The following is an 11,062-nucleotide window of genomic DNA, read 5'->3' on the forward strand; positions in this document are numbered from 1 at the left end:
CCTCTCAGTCTGCAAGACGCCATAGCCGTCCTCACTTCGCTCAGCTTCCCGTTTCTCGCCTCCCAACATGCTTTCCGTCGAAAGAGCCGCAACGCCGTTTCCCGCCCCGAGAAGGAAAATGCCGCATTGGCGGAGCCCTCTCCCCTCGCCTTATTCGCTGCCAAAGCGACAACACGCAGCGCACCTGCTCAGAGCTCAATGCCAATGGAGCCATCGTCAATCGCAATGGGCCTCTCTCTACAGAGGCCAAAATGTCCAACCTTATGCAGCTCAATGCGGCCCTTGTCAAGGAGGTCACGTCCCTTCGGGCGTCTCAGTCTGAAGCTTGCGAGAAGTTTTCACAGCTCGAGTCAAGTCTGCGTGCAGACAAACAAAAACTCGAGCTCGATCTGGCTTCTCTCAATGAGGAAGCTAGTCGCCTTGTAGAGGAGAAAACAGCAATACTTGCCTCTAACCATGGCCTGAAGTCCAGCCTCTCTGCTTTTCTCGCAAGGGAGGAAAAAACATCCCAGGAACTAAGGACACTGCAGACAGAAATGAGTCAGAAATTGGTGGTGGAAAAAAAAGCGTTGGCTGCAGCTGAAGAGCGTCTGCTCTCTGCAAACTGTGAAATTGAGAGGCTCTGTTTCAACAACAAGAAGCTGAATGAAGAGGTGGCTAATTTGAGAGATGATGCAGTTCGCCTGGCATTTCAGAAAGATGCCGTGCTTGTAGAGAAGCAGGAGATCCTAGAAAAAAAGGCAGAGTTAGATACTGCAATAGTTAAATCGTGCCAGAGGGAGGAAGCGCTTGAAGAGCTTTTAAAAGCAGAGAGACAGGCCGTCTCAGATGCCAGAGATGAGCTTTGCACCGTGAAATGCAAAATTGAAAAGATGCATGCTCAAAAAGAGAAGATGATTCTGGAACGGAATGCCTACAATGAAGAAGTGAATTCTAAGTATAGAGCAATGGAAGAGCATCTGGAAAGTAGTAACCGCAGTGCAGATGCCTTGAGAGGGCAGATGGAAACAGAAAGGGGCATGTTCCAGGCTGAAGCGACCTCTTTGAAGGAGGAAGCTGCTCGCGCTTCTGCCGAGGCGATTGCTAAAATCAAAGCTGTGGAAGAGCTTTTGCAGACAAGCAACTCTTCCGCTGATGCTCTTAGAACGCAGATGGAGGAAGAGATTAGAAAGCACGAGTTTGAAATGAACTCTCTAAAGGAAAGGGCTTCCCGCATGGCTGCTGAAGTTAGTGCTCTCTCTGAAGAGAAACAGAAGTTAGCTGCAAAGAAGGATAGCCTGCACAAAGAGCTTTCAAGGGTGAGCCAGAAGCAGCGGGAGACGGGTGAGCTACTTGCAAGAGAGAGAAAGTCTGCTACAGAAACTCAAAAATGCCTTCGCAGCATGGAAACTGATGCCAAACAGCTTCGTCTTGACAAAGAGAAGCTTGTTAAAGAGATGGCCTTGATGAAAGAGGAGGTCGCTCAGTGTGGCATGGAGAAGAGCACCTTGCTTTATGAGAAACAAATGATGCTTGCAGAGAAAGAGAAGTTTGAAGCTGACATTTCCAACCTGAGATCAATGCAGAGTGAGCTTTTCGAGCAACTTCAATCCGAGCAAACGGCAACGGCTGCAGCTCAGGAAAGCATTATTTCTTTGACAGCAGACAAACAGGCAATGCTCACCGAGAAAAATAAGGTTGAATGTGATCTTTCTGAATTGGAAGTAAAGCAGAAGGATCTTATTGAGCAGTTGAATGCAGGGAAAAGGGCCATGGCTGCTGCTGAAGAAAACATTTCTTCCTTGGTGGCGGGAAAGCAGGCAATGCTAGCCGAGAAAATTGAATTGCAATCAGCTCTCTCTGACCTGAGTTCACAGCAGAAGGCCCTAATGGAGCAGTTGGATGCTGAGAAAAAAACCATGGTTACTGCGCAAAATAGCATCTCCTGCCTGAACGGTCAAGTTGAGAAGCTGAATCTTCTGAATGCTAATCTCCTCGAGCAGGCGGCTTCTCTGAATAACCAAGTAGCTCATTTGGAGCTTGATAAGTCCAATATGCTTGCAGAGAAACAGAACATGCATGCAGAGAAGGAAAATATGGAGATGGCAGCTTGTGTATTTGAATCAAAGCAGCAGAAACTTCAAGAGCAATTGTCTGCAGAGAAGAAAGCTGCCCGTGATAGCATTCTGTCTATGAAGTGCGAGGTTGAGCGTCTTCGACTCGATAAAGAGAAGCTCTCTGGTGATCATGCATCTGTAAAGGAGGAGGCAGCCCACATGGCAGTAGTTAAAATTAGATTAATAGCTGAAAATGAAGCTTTATCTGCCGAGATTGTTCAACTCAAAACTTCCGTCTCTTATTTAAGCGACGAGTGCCAGCAAATTACCGATCAATTAGATGCTGAGAGGAAGTCTTTCACCATAGCCCAGTGTAAACTGAACTCTGAGATTGAGCAACTTCGTGTGGAAAACAGCAAGATGACTACGAAAAACACTGATTTGATTTCTCTCACCACTGCCCTTGAGAATAATGTGAAGCATCTGCTATCAGAAGAGGAGAAGAAAGTTAAGCAGCATGCTTTGCTTAGCAAACTTTTTGCTGATCTGAAAATCTCTCACAATGCCTTGGAGAATAATTTGGCTAAAGAGAGTGCGACTTCTGAGGCACTTGAGAGAGCTACTGCAGTTTTAGAGAGCAGCATGGAGGTCAAGACACAAGCAGCAATGATGCTTGAAAAGCAGTTAGCTGAAGCCTCTCAGCAGATTCCTGTTCTTGAATGTCAGCTTGAATCAATGGCTAGAAGGCACCATGAGCTCGAAATGCAGGTGAAGGTTTTGCAGGAAGATCTGAGTGCCCAACATTCAGCTCTTCAAGCAGAGAAAGAAGCTAAGGCAACCTCTTGCAGGATGCTGGATGCTAAGAATGCAGAAATCGATAATCTCAAATCACAGCTGGGTGAAGCCTCACGGAGGATTTCTACGTTGGACAACCAATTGGCAGCCAGCATTGAGGTGCGGAACGAAAAGGAATCCAAGGTAAGTGCTCTTCAGTGTGATCTCACTGCCGTGAAAAATGCAGCTACTCAGGCCGAAAAAGAGCGCAAGGCAACGCTGGATTGTGTGGTGGGTACAAAGAATGACGAGATATCAAAATTAAAGACTCATATGCACGAAGCTTCTCAGCAGATCTTGATTCTAGAATCAGAATTGGAAATAAACAAAGAAAAGAAGAATCAGATGGAATTACAGGTCAAGGGTGTGGAGTCTGAGTTGCTTGCTGCAAGGGTAACAGCAGAAAAAGACTATAGTGCAGCAGCAAAATTTGAAGGGGACCTCAATGAAGCATCTAGAAGGGTTGCGCTACTTGAAGCCCAGCTCGCAGTCAAGGTAAGCAGGCAAAATGAACTGGAATTGCAGATTATATCCCTGCAGAATGACCTTGCTTCCCACAGTGCAGCTGCTAAAACAGAGAGAGATTATAAAGCAAACATGGATAGTATGCTGGAGAGTGCGAATTCAAGGAGCAGGGCCTTGGAAGAGCAGTTAGAGTCTGTGAAAGCTTCATTGTCTGAAATGCAAAACAATGCCAACAGAGGGCAAGAGAGCATTGCAATTCTACAGACCCAATTGTCCTGTTTGATGGAGGAGAAATCTTCCCTTGAGAAGGGAGCAGGCTCTTTGAACACCAGGTCAGTGGAGAAGGCAGAAGCTGTGGCAAATGATGGAGACAAAGGGATGGAAACAAAAATTCAGAAGGGAAAATTGTTTCTAGATGAGAAAGCAAAGCTGGTGAGATTAGCTTTTCCTGTGATCCTAATATCTGCTGCCAGCTCAATAGTATTTGCAGGCATACAGTCCTACATGCGAGGATTAGAAAACTAAACTAATTTTTGCATCAAATGTTTCCATGAGTGCGGCGAATGCATTTAGATGCCAATTTTGGGTCATTCCACTTCTCAACTGCGGTGGATTTTTAGTTGTTTTTGTTTTGGGTGGCCTTTAGAAGCTGCAGCAGGGTGAGCATTGCCTTTAGCGATCCTCTCCATCTTTTTTGGGGGGGGGGGGGGGGGGGGGGGGGGATATAGGGAAGCAATACTGTCTCCTTGTGCCAAAGGAGAGTCTCTTTTAGTACTATTTCTGTCTATGAATCTATTGTAGTGACTCAACTCAAAATTTGAGGGTTATGTCTCTATCTGTTTGCAGAGTTTTGCAGCCACTGCTTATGAGAAGCTTTTCTTGCAACCAAGTAACAGCCATCTACTTATGTGTAATGGGAATATATATTGAAATTCTCTTAGCTGCCTTCTGTTTGAGAGAGAGAGAGAGAGAGAGAGTCAAATAGTTGAACTATTCCAGCTTTACTAATTTTCTTACATTACTGCGATGTAAAAAATTTGAGCTATTTCTTCTCTTAGTAAGGCAGGCTTTTATGCTAAAGGACATTTTCACAATTATTACTAAGTAGGCAATTTATCCTCTTGGGCTAGTTACTAGTTAGGCAATTTATCCTCTTGGGCTAGTTACTAATTAGGCTAAATATCTTCCGGCCTTAGTATTACAGGATCTTTAAAGCAGAGTACCCTCAGGATTAAGTATTACAGTATCTTCAATAAAAGTGGCAAGAATAGATGCAGATACTTAAGGAGATTGAGTAATTGTTGGGCTTAACACATTCAGGACTAAGTATTATAGTATTTCTTTTTTGGGACCAATAAAAGTGGCAAGAATAGATGCAGATACTTTAGGTTTTTTGAGTAATTGGGCTAACACATTCAGGACTAAGTATTACAGTATTTCTTTTTTGGGACCAATAATATACATATATATATATATATTAAAAAAAAGACAGATTTACATAAACTTGCCAAACCCATTGTCAGACCTCATCTGCATAAGAGTCATCATTCAACATTTTACGCATCAAATCCCATCTATCATCCTTTGAAACAAAGCAAGATTCCCCCCAAGATAAGTGGTATCCCAACAAGATGCATGCCTCAATCAAAGCTTTAGATGTGCAACCTTTAGGGGTTTGTTTTTCCAAAATCTCCTCTTTTTGAAACCATATTTTAACAGTTGGTTTGGATCCCGTTGGATTATCAATCAATGCTACAAAATGTAACTAGCTTTGTTTGACCTTCTTATACCACCTCTTGTGTTCTAGGGCCATACCAGTTGTCTTGATCATCACCCTTTGCCTTCTGGTACACCTTGCACAACAATATCCCAAAAGTTAGGTATAACCCAATATGTTTGCAAATGACCCCCCATAGGAAAAGCTCAGATAATAGTAGATTGTAGAGATTGAATCAATTGAAACAATTGAGCTCCACTAATTTTGTTAATCAAACATATATACCAACACATACAAATACATTTATGCATCAATCCACCAACATCCAATCCAGTAACACAAGCTTTCTGAAATACAATGCGGTTTTTTGGAATTCTAGATTTCCCATAAACAGCAGCAATCTGATGATATTAAAGATTTTATCCACATGTTCATCATTAGATGACCATTTACCAAACAGCTAGTCCCCCCATTGACCTTGTACTCCTAAACCATTCTGGATTCATTTCCCAATTTTGACCTAAGCTCCTCTGATAGCACGGTGTGTGGACAAAAATAGAGGCTGATAGTGTGTACATACGTGTGCATGGCGTGTGTGAAGTTTTGCTTTTGAGAGCATTGTCAGGTGTACAGAGTAAATGTATTGATGTGAGCATGTACAGGCCTGTCCGGTGAGAGGTCCACTGAGGATGATATCAGCTGCTCGATGGCTTTGATTGTGGGCGCGTCAAAGAAATGAACGGGCACTCGAAGTTACATTGAAGTGTGTATGGAAGGAAGGGCAATTAATAGGTGAAGGGGCCTTTGTTGCCTTTAAATTGGTGGGTGTGAAAGGATTATGTGGCCATCACTTAGACCTTAGAGAAGAAATAAAATTTTCTTCAAAATAAATAAAACAAAATGAGGATAAACGGGTGGCCAGCTACGTGGAGCCTTGAATGGCTGCCAACGCATCTTTTGGACGCTGGCAAACACGTGAAGGTGACGGCTTGGAGAAAGACTGTCGGGCTGGTAATTCTGGGGGGCGCGTCGAATACAGAGAGAGAGAGGCAGTCTTGTTCGAGAGAGCCCCGTGTGATTTTGTGTGGCCAGCTACTACAGCCACCACCCACAGGCGCTGGAGAGAAGCGTGGGCCAAGAAGTGTTCGTGGGTGATTCTGCTGGAGACCATCGTGGGCACCGAGGAGAGAAGGACTTGTTAGAGTGGGCTGGTTGACGACTGAGGAGGCGCAACAGAGACTCTCCGAGAGTGGGAGAGCCGACTGAGAGAGCAGTCGCCTTGTGCGAAGGTGGCTCCGGCGCTGTATAGTAGACAGGCTTTGGTGAAGAAGGGGACTCTGTGTGAGCTCTCTGGCGTAGCCACAGGACAGAGTCAAGGGTCCGCCAGAGGAGTTGCCTGGCGAGAGGCTGGCTGGAGGCTAGTAGCGATAGAGGGCAGTAACCTTGAAAGAAGCCGCTTTGGTGAACTGGAGACTGGCAGTGGTGGCTGGTAGCAACGAAAGGAAGTAGCCGCCTTTGGGTTGGGCAGACTTGGAGATTTTGCTTGTTGGTGACTAACGACTGGTCAGGGGAGCCGCCTGGGAAGCAAGCGAAGGAGAGAGTAGAGCAGAGAGAACAAGAAGGTTGGCAACAACTATATGACAACTTGGAGTTCGAGCAGCAGAAAAAGTGAGAGCAGAGTAGCAATAAAGAGGAGAGCGATGACAATATTGCTGCTTGGTGGTGGGCTGATAGCATTGCAGAGCTTGGGTTTGAAGTGTAGTTGACAGAGGATCAACACAGAGAACACTCAGAGAGAGAGAGCGTGTATGGTCTTTGTGGATTTCTTCCTCTTCTGGAGACTCAGGCCAGAGTTGTAAATTCTCTTGATTTGCTGTGGCTGGTGTTTGGTGATGCTAGAGAGTTCTTTTTTGTTTTTGTGTTTGTTTGGGTACAAGTTGTGACAGCCAGATCTGAAATATAAATCTTGTTCATGCTCTTTGGTCTGGTGTTCTGGTGTGTTTTTTATGCGTGTGTGGAAGTGTGGCATCCTATAAGGGCGTAAACAGCTTTACTGCTTCCGTGCCATCACTTTTTGGTGCCTCCACAGAGGAGCAGATTTCCTCTGGTTTGTGAAAGAAGACAGGGCTGTGTGAAGAAGGTTGGGAAGATGGCTCATGATTTTCCGGAGTATTGGGGATTGCCACAGGAGAGTGCAGTCAGGTTTCTGGAGAAGATGGAATTTATAGCCTTGATGAAAGACAGGGCAACCCCGGAGATCCTTTCTCAGATTTTGGCTTATTGCTTGTAGGGTGATGCAAAAACATGGTTATAGATGTTTGTGACTACACACAGGAACATTCATCAACAGGATCCTGAGTACCGTGTAGTCTCAGAGCTGCATTCTTGGCACAGTTTGCCCGAGTGAGGAGTCCAAATGAGGTGTGGAAGGATTTGTGTAACATTCAGCAGAAGGATGGTCAGGATGTGGATCAGTATCTGATAGAGTTTGGTAGACTGTGGAGTCTATGGTATGAGGCTCTGATTCCTGAAGTACCCCCGCAGATGATAAAGAGAGACCAGTTTGTGGCTGGTCTGGAGCCAACCCTCCGTCTGAAGGTGGAGCTGAAGAACCTGGATATCTTTGAGGAGGCTGTCAGAGTAGCTCGAGAGAAGGAGTGGAAGGTGAAGCGTCTAAGGCAGATGGGAATACAAGAAGAGCCAAAGAAGTTTGTGAAAATGCCAGAGATTGAGAGTATACATCCTGAAAGGGAAGCTGCTGTTGTTCCAGAACAGGAGGACACTTTGAAGAGGGACATACATGATGCAGTGGAGCTCATGAAGTCTCTAAGTTTGAATTGGATGGAAGCAGGTGGAAAGGGAAGAAGCCGAGGTGCACCAAATAATAGAAGGGACAATATGTCAACAGGTGAAGGGAACATGGGAGGAACAGGGAGAGGACGGGGCTACTATTTGAGTAATGTCCAATGCTGGAACTGTGGGGAGCGGGGACATATCAGCCCTCAGTGTGACAAACCGCCCAGAGCAGGTGGTGGAATGTATCCTGTGATGTAGAGGATTAATGATAGATCGGGGGATCATAGTGTTGAAGTAAAAGATCCAAATCAACCCTCTACCAGTGGAGTCAAATGGGAGGATAAAGGAAAGGGACTAGCTCTCAGCTTGATAGAAGTAGAGGCTATTCCAGAAATTATGCCTGTGGCAAAGAGGACGAGAAGTACAATGGCAGAACCTGAACCATCTTCTAAGAAAGGTAAGCATGTCCAATTTGATATAAGCCCTCAACCAGAGAAGAAGAAGAGGAAGCCAAGAAGACATTATAAAACTTCAGATTTGCATAATGGTCAAGGTCAGGAGGAGTATACATTGATGGGAGATTTAAAGGGAAGGGTAGCCAATATAACTTTTGCCCAATTACTTGGATTGTGTCCGAGGCTTAAGAGAGAGTGGAAGAAGTTGGCAAATCCGAGGAAAGTAAATGAGCAGGAGCCCACACAAGGCGAAATGGAGCTGATGTCTGTGGAAGACCTTCCTGATATTTGTCCATCAGTTGATGCTTGGTGTGGAAGTGTGAGTGTTGGAGAAGCATATGTTGATGGCGGTGCACAAATCAGTGTGATGACTCAGTCCTGTATGGAGAGATTGGGGTTAAAACTGAATGCTAGTTTAGATTTTAGACTCCGTCTGGCAAATCATGCAAAAGTGAAGTGTCTGGGTGTATGTACAGAAGTGCCAGTGACTACTTTTGGTGTGGTTTGCAACATAAATTGCCATATTATGCCGGCTGGTTTGGGAGCTTATCCACTGATTTTGGGCAGACCTTGGCTCAGACAGGTGGGTGCCATCCAAAACTAGAAAAGGGGAACTATAACAGTACATAATAAGAGAGGAAGGGCCAGGAAATTCAATATGAGTAGTAAGCGGGAAATGAAGAGTGAACCTGAAGAAACAAGTGCTGATGAGTATACAGATAGTGAAACTGAAGAAGAGAGTTCTACTTCTGATGATGAGAGCCAGGTATCATTTATAATGAAGGAAGAAAATGAGCGTGTGATGCAAGCTGAAGAGGAGTTAAAGAAGGAAGAAGAGAGCAGACTTGAAGATATGGACAGTCTGATGCAGCCTCCATCACCCAGTGCAGAGAAAGAGAAGCTGTTACAGGGCATGCTGAATCCTAGATTGCAGCCAGTGGAGAAAGAAGAGTATATGAAGGTAATACATAAATTCCCTCATTTGTTCATTACTTCATATGAAGAGATCCGAGGATTCAAATGTGAACCAATGCCCATAGTGTTGAAGGAGGGTATGAGGCCCAGTGTTTCAGAAACTGAGGAGGATAAATAGAGAGCTATTGCCTGTATTAAGAGAGGAGTTGAGTAAGTTGTTAAAAGCAGGGTTAATTTATCCAGTAGATCACTCAGATTGGGCAAATCTAGTGGTCTTTACTCCGAAGCATACAGGTGGGTGGAGAGTTTGTATTGATTACAAGCCTCTGAATGCTGCAACAAAAAGCAATCACTATCCTTTGCCGTTCATTGATGATATTTTGGACAGGGTAGCTGGATATGAGAGTTTGTATTGATTACAAGCCTCTGAATGCTGCAACAAAAAGCAATCACTATCCTCTGCCGTTCATTGATGATATTTTGGACAGGGTAGCTGGATATGAGAGGTATAGTGTATGCGATGGCTTCTCTGGGTATTTTCAGATCTCAATTGCTGAGGAAGATCAAGCTAAGACCACTATCATTACACCGTGGGGTTGCTTCTGTTATCGAGTAGTACCATTTGGTTTGAAAAATGCACCCTCGTGGTATCAGAGGAACACTGATAGAGTACTCGCACCTCTTACAGATCATTTTGTGAGAGCTTTTTTGGATGATATATGTGTGTATAGTTCTCAAAAGGAGCATGGTAATAAATTGGAGCAAGTATTTTCTAAAATGGATGATGCAGGTGGACAGCTGAATCCAAAGAAGTGTCATTTAGGACATTCAAAGGTGAAGCTGTTGGGGCATATGATATCTCAGAATGGAATTGAACCTGATCCAGAGAAGATAAAAGCTCTTGTCTTATTATCTGCACCATCAACATCCAGGCAGCGCTGCAGACTTTTGTCCAGAAGGTAAAATATATGGCAAGATTTGTTCCTTTAATGTCTCAACTGCTTTACCCTCTTCAGCAGGCTATGAAGAAAGAACCATTGCAGTGGAATGAAGAATGCGAGGAAGTGTTTGAGAAAGTGAAGGAGGTATTGGGAGGTATTTCCAGTGTAAAAGCTCCGGATTTCTCTCAGGTTTTTTATGTGAATCCATCTTTTGGTCTGGATGTAGTTGGAGCAATCTTAATGCAGAAAGGAGATGAATCCAGATATATGAAGCCTGTGTATTATGCAAGTAGAGTGAAGACAGAAGCAGAGAGGAAATATACTGAAGCTGAATTGGTTTTGTCAAGTCTGGTATATGCTTGCAGGAAATTCAGGTCATATCTCCTGATGAGACCATTTGTGGTGCTGACAAACTATATTCTACTCCCTCAGCTGGTGAATGGTACTTCACTCTCAAAAGGTATGATGCGATGGTTAGTGGAGCTTCAAGAATATGATTTCTCATTTTTGATTGAAGATACTTGCAAGGCAACTCTGGCAGATCTTCTAACATACAAGGACGGTCCGATACTGGTAAAGGAAGTGGATTCAAAGATAGAAAAAGAGGAACAAATTATCATTCCTGGAGCTCATGTTTTATTCTTTGATGGTTCATATAAGAGAAGTATACATCAAGCCACCGGGGGGTATATAATCCAGGATTTAGAAGGCGTGCTGATTCTAAAGGATGGGATACTTCTGGAAGCTGAAAGTAATAATGAGGCTGAGTACACAACATTGTTTCAAGGGTTGCAGGCTGCTTTAAAACAGAAAATTCAGAAGTTAATCATAAAGGGAGATTCTCTATTAGTAGTAAAGCAGGTCTTGGGTAGCTGGCGAGCAAAGAATCCGAGATTAAAAGAA

General features: G+C 44.1%; 1 pseudogene; it reads left to right on the forward strand.

Moving 5' to 3' along the window:
• The window catches only part of LOC147625925 (uncharacterized), a 4,765-nt pseudogene extending 844 nt beyond the window's left edge, over positions 1-3,921 (forward strand).
• Positions 3,922-11,062: the final 7,141 nt, after the last annotated feature.

This window comes from Cibotium barometz, chromosome 23 (genome assembly GCF_041138505.1).
Source record: "Cibotium barometz isolate CiBa-2024 chromosome 23, ASM4113850v1, whole genome shotgun sequence".
Classification (NCBI taxonomy): domain Eukaryota; kingdom Viridiplantae; phylum Streptophyta; class Polypodiopsida; order Cyatheales; family Cibotiaceae; genus Cibotium; species Cibotium barometz.